The 16,411-nt window shown below is 40.0% G+C and overlaps 1 pseudogene; it reads left to right on the top strand.

The window, feature by feature from the left end:
* The first annotated feature begins 6,783 nt into the window (after positions 1 to 6,783).
* Positions 6,784 to 7,645, top strand: LOC148020917 (uncharacterized; annotated as a pseudogene).
* The last annotated feature ends 8,766 nt before the right edge of the window (positions 7,646 to 16,411 follow it).

Raw genomic sequence — 16,411 nt, 5'->3', positions numbered from 1 at the left:
GTCCTAAGCAATGGCATGGCACTTGGTTGGGCTAGGCTTCCTTGCTAAAAGTTTATTGCACCTATGTGCTCTAACCAAGTGCGATCGCAATCCATGTGCATGACTCCTCTTTCGATTTTAAAGGCATTTCCCTTGCTTGGTTTGGAGTCTACTCGTATTTGCTCTATCACCCATCCCTCACTGCTGTATTCTATCGTGTCAATTTTCCCTTCACTCTTGTCACACTGATGAAGGAACAGTAGTCCTCATATTCGTCGTTAGAGCTATCTTCATCCCGATTGCTTGTGATCTCCTAAGTCTTGATATGTCTCGTCCTTCTTGTCGATGACTAAGGCCCAATTGTACAACAAGTTTAAGTCATGCACTTTGGTCCATCGCCACTTGGGTCCGTTCAAGAGATCTTCAAGTGGTTTAAGGTTTGCTGATGGGCTTATCGGTTAGGTGCTCTAAGATCTTCTGGAGCTCTTGCTTGTTGTTCAACACTTGGAATATGATACAATTGGGTCTTCTCTTCTGCGCACTCCTAGCCATTGTACAGATTGACACTGAGGGCTCTTCTTGGGTCTTGCCAACTACCATAGCAGCTTGCTCGTGTTTCTTGTTGTTCGAGAATGGCAGGTTGATTGTAGCAAGGATGTGCATCTAGTCTTGCTCGTCCTCAGGACAAGGGATATACTTAGTCAGTGGCCAGTAAGATTTCTATTCTGGCCGTCACCCTTTAGCATAGTGGAGATGGCATCTAGGTCGACTGGTGTGGTCTTCCAGGTGTCCATCTCTACTCTTACGGCTTCCGTTTGATTGCCTAGGAAGATTAGATTGTTTCCCCAATCTTCTATAACTTGCATTGTGCATCTAGGTTTAGCCTAGCAGGATGTCATAGTCCACTCCCTTCATGACTATAAAATCAACCGAGAATTGAACTCCTGCGATCTTTACTGGCCAATTCTTTAACACACCAAATGGCTTCACTTTCATCCCACTAGCTAGTGTGATGTTAAGCCTGGTCATCTCGACCGGTGGGTTACCCCAGGTCTGGAGCACTGCATGTTTCAGCACGCTGACTACCATTCCTGTGTCTACAATTCCTTTCCTTGTGGCATCACCTAGAGCTAAGACTGGCAAGACAGCATGCATTTCAGTGCCCTCCCAAAAAGCATTGACATATAAGGATTTTGGCACTGAGTGCAGTGTCAGACTCGGTATTTGCGTTTCTATGTCGTTCTCGTGCAAGTTAGCGGCAACTTGCTCCATTGACCCTTCAACCCAGTGCTTCAACTCTTGCCATAGTGTCAAATGTTGCCTAAGCAGATCTCCTAGGCTTAGAGTCTTTGGGATGGTCACTAGAGTGTTAAGGAGGTTGCTAGCTGCTTGCCGCTCTCCTATCCTTGCATTTTCTAGCCAATGGCCTTGACTAATTCACTGGCCCATAGCGTTTAGGCTTTGTCTAAGACGGCACTGCTTGTGGTGCAGTCGCATCTCTCGATTTTGGTCGTGGAGGCGACACTGGTGTGCTTATGCTTGAGAGATCATCAATCTCATCAGGCTTAGCATCTTTTAAGTGTTTCTGGGATTCTTTCACCCACTCCTTCACTGTTTTGATGGCTTCGAGTTGGTGCTTTGGGTTGGGGTACTCCTTGACCTTCACACTTCCCTTCTCAACTGTCCTTGGAGCTAATGTTTCTGCTTCTGCATTAGCAAGCAACGTTGTAGCACTCTCCATTTTCAGCGTGACTTTTGCATCTGGTTTCTTCTTTCTTCTCCTGTGGGGCTTTTCTTTCCGATTGAGGTTGCATCTAAGTTGCTAGGCCCTAGCAATGATATGACAACTTGCTTTGTCTGTGCTTGGGTCATGACATGCAACGCGATAGGCGTGGCCTCCCCATCGAGTGTCTCGACACCAAATAACCCTAATGGGGCTAATGGCTCATTTGCCGAATTAGAGGATGGCTTTTGTCTAGGACAATCCACCAAGAGATGTGTGATTCTACATTTAGCGCATCTTAGATCAGCCTTGTCTTGATTTTCTTGCTTCCTTTCGGGGCAGTGCAAAGAGACGTGTCCTGGGTGACCGCAAGTCTACCAACACGTGATTGGTTCTTGGGTATGTCCTCCTAAGCCTCTACCTCTTCCTCTACCTAACATGTTTATCTATTTATGAAAGAGATGTTATAAGTGTTTCTTTGTGGATAGAGAATTGTAATACTTTTTTGGGTGGCAAGGTGGTATTGTTAGGGGATGCACATCAAAAAGTTGAGTTCTATTGTATTCTAGAAATAGCTACTTGGATTGAAGAAGCTGTATTCTTGGATTATCAGAGGCATTACACCAAGTCACAAACCTATATTTGCACTCCTTTTCTCTCTCTTTTTTGGGTTGTGATAGGGGTTTCTCTCGATCACCACTCGTAAAACATCTTTTTTGGTGCCCATTGCTGAGGAGCACTGATAGTGCTTTGGTATTATTCTTTGGTAGTTATTGGTCACAAGGATGGTGACTTTACTTAGAATCAGATAGGATGAGGTGTTTTGAGTGGTGACGTTGCAAAGTCCGATTTTCAAAATGAGACAAGGCCTTTGGTGCGAGTGTTCGATTCTAGGAATCAGACATTAGTAACCTGTCCGATTTCGATGGCCAAAACCTACTTTTGACTACGATTTGATCAAAATCTAGAGGTTCAAGCTATGATAGCTAGCAAAACTTTCGAGAAATCAAATATGGGTGTAGGGCAAGGGCCTATTATTCCTAAATCTTGCAAAAAACTCAAGCACACTCCGATCGATCACATAAGCTCTCTCTCTCTCTCTCTCTCTCTCTCTCTCTCTCTCTCTCTCTCTCTCTCTCTCTCTCTCTCTCTCTCTCTCTCTCTCTCTCTCTCTCTCTCTCTCTCTCTCTCTCTCTCTCTCTCTCTCTCTCTCTCTCTCTCTCTCTCTCTCTCTCTCTCTCTCTCTCTGCTAGGATTGCAAACAAGGCTTTTCCTTGCCTCCCAAGGTAGGTCTTACACCCTTGTCTGGGCCTTCTCGATCACTCCCCTTGCGATTCCAACACACCTAAGCACTCATTTTTTCCATTTTTTCCCTGGTTATGCCTTGTTTGGGCATGTTTTACATCAGCAAACCCTAAGCTTTCCACTCCGATTTCTCAATCCTAACCTACTCTAAATGCAACAAAAATCAAAAGCAAAGTACTGAAATGATTTCTCCCACTCAACTAATCATCAAAAACCAAAAATACTTACTTGTAGCACATATTAAAAATCCAAAACCTTGTTTCTAACTCAAGCTCCGATTCGGGGATGAAACCCTTACTTCAATGCTTGATTTGAGGCGCGCAAGCGCTCAAGCTTGAATTTGTTGGCAAGGTAATTTTTCCATTTCCTTCTATGTGCCTTCTATTTGCCTTCTCTCTTACCTATGCCCATCTACCTTTTATAATTTGCACAAGAGAGAGCTTGGGGCTGTTTTACAACAGTTTTAGGGGCGCCTTGCATTTAAAAATGTGCTTTTGCCTTTGACTTGATTTTTTAGGTCACCCTTGTGCTTTTAGTCATTCTCCATCCTGTCTCTTCCGTTGTGTCCGATTTCCTCTTGGACCACCTCTTTCAGGTCCCAACTTGCGCTTTTCCACTTTTTTTGCTTTCTTCTTGTGCTAAGGTTAACACTGTGGTATCGCAAGGGTACATAATGATGTTGTAGCTTATGCTCTAAGTAGAATGCCTGAGATTAACACTCTCTCATTTACAATATTGAAGAGTGATCTATTAGAATATTTATGAGGCAAATGTGAGCATGATCTGTCTTATGAAAAAATGTGGAATGTGGTTAAAGAAGGGATCCCTCACAAACTCATGCGCAAGATGTGAATTCCACAAAGGGCTCCTCTCTTATCAATGATGAGCTCCATCGATGGAAAAACTTTACCATTGTTTATGGATACATGCTTCACAAATGTCAAATATGTGTACCCTTGGACTTAGATATGCAGTGCCAACTTCTTTATGACTATCACAATAGTCCTAGTGCAGGTCAACCAGGGATAAGAAAGACCTATGCACATGTAAGTAGACACTTTTATTGGCCTAGAATGCATAAGGATGTAGAATAATATGTTATTCAATGTCAAAATTGTCAAGTGAATAAAGCCAAGCACCTGAAGGTAGATGAGCTCATACATCCTTTATTAGTGATTCCTAATGGCAAGTGCAAAAATATCTCTATGGATTTTATTGTTGGACTTCCTATTACAAATCGTAGTCATGATGCCATTTGGGTAGTAGTAGATAGACTCATTGAGATGTTTAGATTTATTCCAATAAAGATGATTGTCAAAACTCCTGAATTAGCCTCGCTATTCGTAGAGAATATTTGTTGGCTCTATGGATTTCTAACCAATATCTTAAACGATCTTGATCAAAAGTTTAATAGCCATTTTTAGCGAGCTATATACAACAAGCTAGATACAATGCTTAATCTTGGTACCACAAATCATCCTCAAATGGATGGGCAAACTGAGGGGGTAAAGAAAGTTCTAGAAGATATGTTGTAAGCATATGTAAGAAAATAACAATCTAATTAGGAAGATTATTTACCCATATTAGAGGTTGCTTACAATAATGCTAAGCATGCAACTATAGGGTTTAGTCCATTCATGCTTGTGTATGGATTTCAACCTTAATCAGCACTTACGGTGGGATTAGCCAATTAGAAAATCCAACATATCAAGGACTTTCTTCAAGATCATTTTGATATGCTAAAAGTAACATGCTTGAATATTAAAGCAAGCTCAAGACTGTTATAAGAAATATGTAGATGAATCTAGACATATGGTCACTTTTGAAAAAGGTGATAAGGTCTACTTACGTGTTCTAGGACATTCAAGAAGTTTAAAGTCTGTACCAATTCCTAAGTTTATCTCAAAGGTATTGTGGCCCATTTACAATCCTTAAATGTGTTGGTGAAATTGCATACAAATTAGATCTACCATTCTCTAATAGAGTCCATCCAGTCTTTCATGTTAGCCAATTGTGAAGGTAACTTAGTAATGATGATCGTTTGGTGGACCAAGGAGCATTAGGATAAATTATTAAAACATTAGTTCAACCTCATGAGCCAAAACAAATCTTGGAATTCCATGAGCATTGTATACACCATCATGTTTGACAAATCAGTTTTGGTCAAGTGGAAAGGTAGACTTGAAGAATGCTCTACTTGGGAGAACATTATTGTACTTAAAAAGCGATTTTACACTTTTTTTTTTTCAAGGATGAAAACTCTTCCAAAGGGGGAGAATAAAGTCAGGATAAGGGTCCTAAGCAAGCATGGTCCATAGGATTATCTCAACCATAGTGCTAATGGCAAGTAATTGACCACTATGTTAAGGTGTTGATGGGGTTAAGGGATCATGAAATAGCCTACATTAGGGCACAAGGGTATATGGACCAAAGGGTCAAAGGATATACAATCAATGTGAATAGACTTACTAAAAGTCGATCTAAAAATAGTATATGGATCTGCCTAAAGATACTAGTGCACTGCTAAAAGAGGCTATCGTCTCAAGTGGTTGGGAGGTTAATTGATCTTTTTATAACTTCTGTGTTCACTAAAGGCAAGGCACCTACATATGTATGACATCTTTGTTGCATCATTTCTCACATTTTATATAATGCTCAAGCTTGAATTTTTGTACAATTTAGGGGCAATATGTTATGATGGTCTCATTTGAAAATGTACTAAATGCAATGTGTTATGACACAATCTCATCTCAAACACATTAAAAGCATGCAATTCTCACATACCTTTTTCCTCTATGTTTGTCCCATAATTACACGTTGTGTACCAATGTGTGTAAAGATATTGGGATAGAAAGCATGGCATAGATAAGTTGGCCTCTAATAAGAAATATATGTAGTTGTCCCTTGGGTGAGATATTTATGTCAAGACCAAACAAAGTAAGAGTAAGAGAGAAAGAGGTGGTATTTGCAACTTTAGAGGTCAAATCTAAAGGACATGGCCAAAGAGTATGAGATATGCATGTCAAGGCTAGGGAGATTCAGGATAAGAGCCCCAACACACACAAGTAATTGACTAGTGGTCGAACCATTAGCTTAAAGTTTAATAGTCTGCCCGCAAGTAATCAACTGAATAGACTTGGTTGTATAAAGCCACTAAATCTACTTGAGCAAGAGAGAGAAGATACCTTTATGGGAAGAGAGTGGTTGTGCTACCAATGGTCGTCTTTCATATCATTGATACTTTTGCTAGTTATTGCAGTACTCACTATTTTTGATGCTACTCTATTTATTAGCACAAGTTTCGTTTTTGTTGGATATGTGGTTAACTCAAGTCAACCACACGCTATTTTCTTGACTATGTTGACTCTTGACTTGTGCACATCACAACTCTAAGAGACACAGAGGTGCTCTTGTATAACTTAAAATTTTCCATAATGCAAGAATATGAAAGGTAGGCAAGGGCCTAAATTAGTGAGGGGTGTTATTAAAAATACGGTTGGGTTTGTAACCACTAATGTCAAATTTGGCAAATAAGAAAAAAGGACCTAAATGGTAGCTTTTCTTTGAGTTGGGACCATTATTAATATTAAGAGAAAAAGACCTAAAATGGTAGCTTTTTTCTGAATTAATTGTATTGGGAACCATTATTAGTATTATCAAATATTTTGGCGTTTAAGAATTTTAGTAGTGCGAATGGTATGACTAGACAAGTTACATAATGACTTGACAGGTAGATTACGGGTCGGTCCTTAAGTCCTGAGGGAGGAGGACTTCATTCAACCGTGTTTGTTACCCTAGAGAGCGAGCGAGATTGAGAGAGAGAGGGGAGAGGGAGAGGGAAAGGGAATAGGAGGACGAGACGACGAAGACAGACAGGCAAGGCACGGAGAGAGGTTTTGATCATGGCCGAAGCAGCAGAGGCCGAGAAGGGCTCCCCTGCAGAGCGTGTGCCGAGGGACCTGGTGGCCAAGGCTGTTGATTCCCTGTTCAAATGGGAACACTCCAGGAAATTGAAGAGAGAGAGACCCCTCTTACTCGAGGACGACCAGCTCCTCTACCTTGTGATCTCTCTCAAGAAGATGCCTGAGCTCTGCAGGACCAACCCCTACCGCATCCCAATCCCGCACCCAATCTTCGCACTTGACGGTACGCATGAGGCCTGCCTCTTCGTCGATGACCGCAGGACCCCCCACCGCAAGGCCGAAGCCAAGCAGCGGCTCGCTGCCGAGAACATCCCCATTGCCAAGGTCATTGGCCTGTCCCGGCTCCGCACGGATGCTCCCCATGTTGCCCAAGGTTCTAGGTAAGAGTTTCTTCAAGAAGAAAAAGCACCCCATACCTGTTGATCTCAATAAAAAAGATTGGAAGCAGCAGATTGAGGCTGCATGCGGCTCTACTTTTCTGTATATCAAAGGGGGCACCTGCTCCGTAGTGAAGGTTGGACGGCTCTCGCAAGCCCAAGCTGAGGTTGCTGATAATGTCCATGCTGTTATCAGTGGCCTTGCCCACACAGTGCCTAAGAAATGGAAGAACATTAGATCTCTGTACTTGAAGACTTTAGAGTCTGTTCCACTCCCTTTGTATCAAGCTTTACCTGACCTCCCCAGGAAAATCAATGTATCTTGATCTCTTGAAATTGATTGGTATTTTGAGGTAATTACAACTATCGGTGTGAGTGTTTCTTTCCATGATGGCACTGCATATCTTGAAGAGGCAGACTGCACTGAGACTGCACGGCGGAGGAGGTCCTTGAAGAATGGATTTTTGAGGTGACACTTGCAGATATGCTTTTGAAACACTCGCGAAAACATGTAATTTGTCTGCTACTAAGCAAGAACAAGTAATTGCTGTTAACATCTTTGACTGACTTTTGAGCTCTTACATGTATTACACAGAGTATAAGCAAGATGGTGATTATCATTTGGAAGTCTAGTTGAAGCTTGTCCACAAGAGAAGTAATTCTTTCTGCATTCCATCGCTAGCATAATGAAGGCAAATTTTCTAGTAGTTACAATATGAACTCTTAGTACCTAGTGGAAGATAAAGTATTGTGCCATGCAAATTACTTTGAAAGTACTTGCTTAATGCAATGATTGCATCTTCCAGCACAGCCACTATGCATGGCCTTATTGAGTTCTTGATTAAATGTGAATATGGGTGTTTGCTTGCTTATCTGATGACACACTGGTCAGCAAGGATGATGGTGATATGGAGGTCCAACAATTATTATTGTGTTATGTGTCACTCAAGAGGTATTTTCTTAGGAGAGCGAGCAAAGTAATTATCCCCAAAAACATTTTGTTCTTTGTATCTATGTGTGTAGTCATTGTTGCTATGATATTTTGAATTTGGTGGGGATATTAAATTAAAATATTATATGATACGGGTTGTAAAGGATTGCATTGGATTAAGGTATGCATGGAGGTTGTTTTAGTGTTAGGTTGTAATTGTACACATAGATACACAATATACTCATATATAAATTGTTAATGGCATGTTTGCCTTCCATTTATAAGTATATTCTTGGAGCTAATATGTTCAAAGAGATTATGAACAAGATTGTGTGCCTTAGGAGACTCTTAAGTGTAATTCCCACTGCCATATAGGTTGCATGGGATATTATTGATGTGTTGTGATTAAATGCAGCTACAAGTGTTTTGATGGAGAAGCATAGTACCCCATGACATTGGATTTCTTGGCATTGGAGTAGATACATGTTCAATGCGGTGGGGCTCATCTACTAGGGTACACTACAAGATATGGTGGAGTTAATCTAAATCATATATAGTAATGATGTTGAACCCTTTTTCCTATTCGTCACGATTCCCTCGACTTGGTGATGGCCCTATCTTGTTTTGACACCTCTTGCTTGTTGGGATAAAGGCCCTTTTTCACCTCCATGTATAGTACATGCACATTATTCAGTTGTACATGTGAATGTATCCTTATATGCCCTAAGTATAAATACATTTTATTTTGTGTACCAACACATTGTTGGTACAATCAAATATAATCGTATTCTCTCTCTCTCTCTCTCACAGTCACTCACTCGAACTGTTGCTCACTCTACTTGAGCTACAACTGGTATTAGAGCGCAGATTGTGCGTGCTTCCCGATACCACTAATTGACAGGCAACAGTCTGCTTGCGAACAAGGCCATAGGCAGATGTACAGTTGTTGAGCGTGTGACATGCAGTCAATCAGGCTACGTGGTGACGGGCAATAGCAGGCATGAGGTAGTAGGCATGTGCCAGCAGGTGCCACGATTGGTTGGGCAGGTGCAACATTGCAAACCAATGGCGACGGGGCAGTGGGCGCTAGCACGACCAGCAGTCGCAACTTGCAAGGCACGCGGGCACCAGATGCGACACGCCAAGGACTAGGTGCCAACACGAGTAGGCGACATGACGCATGATAGGTCATGGACCTGAACAGTAGGTCTAGGGACCCCTTTTGTTTTGTTTGTTTTTTTTTAAAACAAAAATCTCTTTTTTTTAAGACTGAAATTCCAAATGTCTCTCATTCCCTTCCACTGACAGGAGTTCGTGCGTGAAAGCACAGTTGTTAATTCTGTGCAAATTCGACCCCAAAAATTTTGGGCTTTTCTCAGATTTAACCCCATCTATGCCTAGTAGTGACATTCATGTTAGAAATTGTAGACATTGTGTGTGTTGACCTCGATCAAATTGAGGATTTTGCCAAATTTATCGGAATTTCGCTCTTTTGAGTAAAATTTCTTGGCATTGGACCTCGAAAAATTGGGGCTTTTCATTCATTGGTAAATATTTGCTCAGCTAGGTCAGATTGGTTGACATTTATGCACTATTGGACCTAAAATTTTGGGGCTTTGTGTAGAATTTGGTAAATTTCTACAGTTTTTGCTTGTGTGGTGGTTGGTTCATGTACAAACAGTAGAGATTTATTACTGTTTGAGGAAAAACAATAGTGTATTTGCTGGTTCAGCTTGTGCTTCTACAATCCATGGCATTTACTCTTGTGTTCGTGATAAAATGGTTGCAACTTCTTCCAGTTCAGACATCAAGAGTTTGATGGAAAGCAAACGGTTTGATGGTCATGGTTTTGACCTTTGGAAAGACCATATCTAGGGCATACTGTTCCTAAAGGATTCTGAGGATGCTTTGTAGAAAGATAAACCCACACAAATGTCTGATGCAGATTGGGCCAGAGTCAACAAAAAGGCTATGGCTTATATTAAGATGGGTGTCACCGATGACATTTTGACAGACATTAAGAGTTTAGATACAGGTTATGTAATATGGGAGAAGCCAAAAACTAACTATGAGATCACCACACCTATTAATCGGGTGCATTTAATGCGCAAGTTGGTGAATATGCGATTGGATTAGTCAAAGCCTATAGTTGAGCACTTTGAGTGCATTTACTGTCATTTTAAATCAGCTCAAGGATGTAAATTTGGATTTCGATGGTAAGTTGAGGGCGATCTTTTTTATCATGACACTACCTGATTCTTGGGAGACCTTGGTGGTTTCTCTCAGCATAACCCCAATCTCTCATATGATGCGGTGAGGGGTTCAATCTTGAATGAAGAAATTTGAAGTATATCTAGTGGAGAAGGCAGCAACTCAGCTTATATGTAAGAGGTAGGGCTGTAAAGAAAAATGTAAATGCTAGACGGAGAAATAGAAGCAAGACCAAAGGAAAGGATAAGAGTGACATTACTTGCTATCACTGTGGTCGGAAGGGCCACAAGAAGCCTGATTACATATATTACAAGAAGGAACAAGAGACAAAGAAGAATATGCAAGAAACAAAAAGAAGAAAGAGGATACGACAGATGTATCTGAGGCAGCCAAAGGCAAGAAAAAGGCCAATGTGGCCTCCAATGTAGTCATAGAGGAGCTTTCGGATACAAAGGCTGATGTATTATGTACAGTTGATTATGATATCCTTGTATGTCATATGCAAGATATGCAGATTACCAAGGCTGATGTGATTGATGCACTTTTGTTAGTTGATGATGGTGTCACTTCGACTTGTATTGTAGACTTTGGTGCCTCTTTCCATGTAACTCCTTATTTGGAGTGTTTTGTTATGTTCAATGTAGGCAGCTATGGAAAGGTGTATCTTGGAAATAGCCATGCTTGCAGCATTGATGGGATTGGCATTGTACACTTGTCTTTAGATAATGGGCAAGATCTTGTGTTGAAAGATGTTAGATATGTGCCTGGCATCAAAAAGAGTTTACTATCTATTGATCAGCTTGACTTGCATGGTTACACTATACTGTTTGGTGGTAGTTTGTGGAAAGTGAAAAAGGGTTCCATGTTGATTGCAAAAGGAACCAAGAAGGGCACTTTTTATTGTTTGCACTGTAAAGCTTTGAATGGCAAGTTTCTTGCAGTTGCTGAAATTGGTTGTCATTTGGAGTTATGGTATAAGAGATTAGGCCATATGAGCTAGAAAGGACTTGATGTCCTTACCTCTTCGAAAAGGGTTGATGGAAAAGGCTCTAAACTTGACTTTTGTAATGATTGTCAGTTTGGAAAGCAAATAAAATTTTCATTTTACTATGGTGTCTCTCGTAAGTCCAACGTCTTGGACTTAGTACATTCTAATGTATGTAGTATGCCCGTGAAATCGTTGGATGGTGCTGAATATTTTATCTCCTTTATTAATGATTATTCAAGAAAGATTTGGGTTTACCCTTTGAAAAAGAAAAGTGAAGTGTTTGTTATTTTTAAAACTTTTCATGCATTTGTGACCACTCAAACAGGTAGAAAGCTGAAATTCTTGAGAACTGATAATGGGGGTGAGTTCACATCTATTGAATTCAAGTCCTTTTGTGACTTGCATGAAATTAAGAGGGAGCTTATGGCTCCTTACAGCCCTTCTTCAAATGGGGTGGCTGAAAGATATAATAGCACTTTATGTGAAAGAGTACGGTGCATGCTATCCATTGCTAATCTCCCTCGTGAATTTTGGGAAGAGGCACTCAAAGCCGCGGTTCACATTTGCAACAAACTTGACCCAAAATCCACCAAAGGCATATTCATGGGCTATGGTGATAAGGGTGAATTTGACTACAAAGTGTGGTTACCTTGGTCCAAGAAAATTATTCGCAGTAGTAATGTTGTGTTTAATGAGGTCAATTTGTTGAAAGGTACTTTAGCCTCTAATGAAGATATGAAAAATGTCAAATTTCAGAATTTCACCCACCTATTACTTCAGATGATGAGGCTCATGGTGTTGTACCACAGGTTGAATCTGATGAATCAGCCAGTTATTTTTGAGCCAGATGATGATGGACAACAAATAGAAGCACAAGGAGGCCATGGACAGCAAGATAGACTTGCTTATTATGAAAATGCAGGTGTTGGTAATGAAAATGAATGTGTTGTACAAAATTAACAACATGCTGAAAATGGCATACCTCCAAATGTAGACCCAATTCTTGAAAACGTAGATCCTTGGGTATGCAGGTCTACATGCGTAAGAAGGCAACCACACAGGTTTGACCCCTCCTTGCATTATGTGATGCTTATAGATGAGGGTGAGCCTCTTACATACAAAGAGGCCGAGTCATGCCAATTCAGCAGTAAGTGTGAGCTAGCTATGCAGGAAGGGATTAAATCTTTGTACACTAATCATACTTGGGATCTTGTGTCGTTTCCCAAAGGAAGAAACCCTCTTCCAAAAAAATGGGTTTACAAAGTAAAGACAGTTGATGGGAAACCCAAGTACAAGGCAAGATTGGTTGCCAAAGGGTATGCGCAAAAGAAAGGAATTGACTTCCAAGAGGTCTTCTCACATGTTGTGAAGATGACCACTCTACATGTGCTTTTTGCTCTCACTATTGTATTAGAATTAGAGTTGTACCAAATAGATGTGAAAACAGCTTTTCTGCATGGTGACATTGATGAGGAAATCTACATGAAACAGCCCGAGGGCTTTGTGGTTCTTGGAAAAGAGCAAATGGTGTGTAAACTAAAACGTAGCCTATATGGGCTGAAGCAAGGACCACGATGGTGGTACAAAAATATTTGGCACTTTTATACTATCTCATGAGTTTGCATGCAGTCGTGCAGATCATTGTTTGTACATGAAAAAGGATACAGATGGCAGCCCCATCATACTTGTTTTGTATATGGATGATATGTTGCTAGCTGGGAAAAGAAAGACTAGCTTGGATGCTCTCAAAAATCAACTAAAATCAGCCTTCTCCATGAAAGATTTGGGGAATGCAAAGCATATTTTGGGCATGAGGATTCGCAGAGATAGAATGCAGAAATTGTTGTTTGTATCTCAAGAAAAGTACATTGAAAAGGTACTGGACAAATTTAACATAGTTGAAGCTAAGCTTTTTTGGGGTACCCTTACCTCCTTATCTTAAGCTTAGTAAAGCCAACAGCCCAAAAGATGACGTGGAAGCCAATGCTATGAAGGGAGTCCCTTATGCAAGCATCAGCTTGTGGCTCTCTTATGTATGCTATGGTTGCTACTCATTCACGCATTGCTCATCCAATGGGAGTTGTTAGCAAGTTTATGTCAAATCCTGGCAAAACACATTGGGAAGCTATCAAGTGTATTCTTTGATACCTAAAGGGTACACAAAGAATGTGTATTTGCTATGGGTAGGGTGCACTTAGTTTGCAGGGTTATTGTGATGCAGACACGGTGGCAGGTGACTTGGACACTCGTAGGTCCGCTAGTAAGTATGTCTTTACAATTGCTGGTGGGGTCATTTCTAGCAGTCCATGTTGCAAAACATCGTAGCACCGAGTACTACTGAAGCTGAATACATATCAACTACTACTACTGAAGCTTCTAAGGAAGCTATATGGTTAAGCAGACTTGCAAAGGATCTCGGCATGTCTATGGGTACTACAGTATTGGGATGTGATAGCCAGAGTGATGTGTATCTGGGTAAGAATGTCACATACAAAGCATATAGATGTGTGATATCACTTTATCAGACAGATTCTGGAAGATGGTCTAATCACATTGACCAAAATCAAAAGATAGAACAACCGTGCAGATGTTCTCACTAAAAGTCTAAGCAAAGGTCAGCATGAGCATTGCATACAACTAGTGGGAGTTGGTTAGGGTTTAAGTGGGAGGTTGTTGGGATAAAGGCCCCTTTTCACCTCCCTGTATAGTACACGCACATTATTCAATTGTACATGTGAATGCACCCTTATATGCCCTAAGTCTAAAAACATTTTATTCTTTGTGCACCAACACATTGTTGGTACACTCAAATTGAATCGTACTTTCACTCTCTCTCTCTCACTCTCACTCCTCGAACTGCTGCTCACTCCTCCAACTAATCTACAACATTGCGACTATTGCAGCAAAGCTAATTGTATCCCCAATGGTTGGTATGGTGATCAAAAAATTTGAGCGAAGGCTTGGATTTGGAGATATATGCTACGTGAGGATCTCTAAGTAGCAATGACTAGCTTCGGATTTTCCTTTGGTATGGTTGGACTATGGGCTACATGCATATGTGGCTTTATTTGTCATATCTGTCTCAAGGTCATTGATAATGTGGCACCAATTGCTTGGGAGCTTGATAGTGGATGGGGCTGCCTTGTTGCAAAGGTTATGTTGTCTCTTATTGTTGACTTTCTCTTCAAGCACCCTTGTAGGTTTTTATTTACACACATGCTCAATTGCCATCAACTCATGATGTATTGGTTCTAGCTTAAGCCTAGGATCCTCCGATTGCATAGTTTGGTGAGGACATTGAGTTTACAAAGTCTAGGAAGATGCATGTGATGGGTTTGTCAAAAACATGAACTTATGTGGATTCGGCTACATATGACAATGTATTCAATGATTATGATGATTAGACAATACTCCACTTGTCTCAATTTTTTAAAATTTGTTTATGAATACTCATCTCATATCTCTTATGGATTATCCTAGTATTGTTTTGCTTGAATTTGAATGTTTTGCTTTCCAAGGTGGTGTTATGTAATATACTTGGATGTAAAAGGGTTTGCAAAATAAAGATAAACAACTAAAGATCAATAAAAAGTACCAAAAGTCTCTAGTTGAGTATCCAATATAGATTTCTAGTTACTAAGCAATGCACACCAATATCAAAACAAGAGGGGGGAAAGTAAAATGCTTCCAATGCATCCATCAACATGCTAGGCCAGATATGTGGTAAAAACTAGTAGAATTTATGGCTCTTGCAAATGAGGACCTACACACAAGTTTACATTGTATCAAAATATTGCACATGGACTATACTATTGCTTTATGAAGCACCTAGCCACTATATGCTTCCAAAACCACCCTAGCCCAAAATACACGATACATATATATATCCACCATACCCATTTTAATACTATTACTTTCCATGTAGAACTCATTTCTTAACTTAGCCACTCTAAGGCACAAACTAAATTGATTTAAAACAAGGTTAATAAAAGGGAAAGAGACTCAAGTTTGGGAAACTTAAAGACCATGTGGAAGAAATAGTGTAAGAGCCACAATCAAGCATGGCTTTTAGAGTGCAATCTTATCACTTTGAAATTTCTTTGTGTGGTTGTGCTTCTGGATGCATATTTTCTTATGTTGGGCTTGTGGTCTATATTTCTTGTCTTATGTTATACTTAGTAGTGTCGGTTATTTATGGCTAAAAACTCTTTTTGTTCGATAATTTAAATTTTATATTAAGGTAAAGTAAAAGAGATTACTACAAAAAGTGTGTGCATCAAGGCTTGAAGCTGTAAATCTATAGGATTATGATTTTGACTTATCTTCCTATGTAGGGTCTTGAAAATAGGGATGAGGTGCTTAGCTATGTTTAGGGTAGTGAGCACATCTTCCTTATATTTATTAAAAACATTGATAGTGGTTTTCAAAATTGACATGCTTTTCAAACTTTCTACATATTTGGCACTCTAAACTAAGGAAAGCGTGTCAAAAATTCATATGACTACATATCTTCAAGCGTTGCACATTTACATGACCAATATTTTTATGTCAATATCAATATTAACCAGAACTCTTGCACCCTATGTAAATAAAGCAACTTTAACCTTGAGCATATTTTTGTCTAGGGTAAATATTCTATCCACATGCTTGCCTTTTGCAATTAGCTTACTTCTATCCTTGAAATCTTCCATAAAGCAGCCATCTTGATAAAATTTTACTTGCAATCCCTACTCAAAGCACATGCAATGCATAAACTAAATACTTAACTTTTCCATCCTACATAGATAATGGGACACTTCCAACATGAGCAATAGGATGTGTTATATTGCCACATGTTTTCCAAAACTAAGTGCATGCATTTCACAAACTTTCATCTCTCTAAATCATTTTCCATGAGACATCATATAGTCAAGGGCCCCTAAATTCAAATACCATATCATCAATCATTGCTAATGCATTTGTACTTATTATTGT

The sequence above is a fragment of the Lygodium microphyllum genome, chromosome 18 (assembly GCF_053477565.2).
Source record: "Lygodium microphyllum isolate KBCC chromosome 18, Lygodium_microphyllum_v1.1.10, whole genome shotgun sequence".
NCBI classification, from domain to species: domain Eukaryota; kingdom Viridiplantae; phylum Streptophyta; class Polypodiopsida; order Schizaeales; family Lygodiaceae; genus Lygodium; species Lygodium microphyllum.
This window is presented reverse-complemented; position numbering and strand designations above follow the sequence as displayed.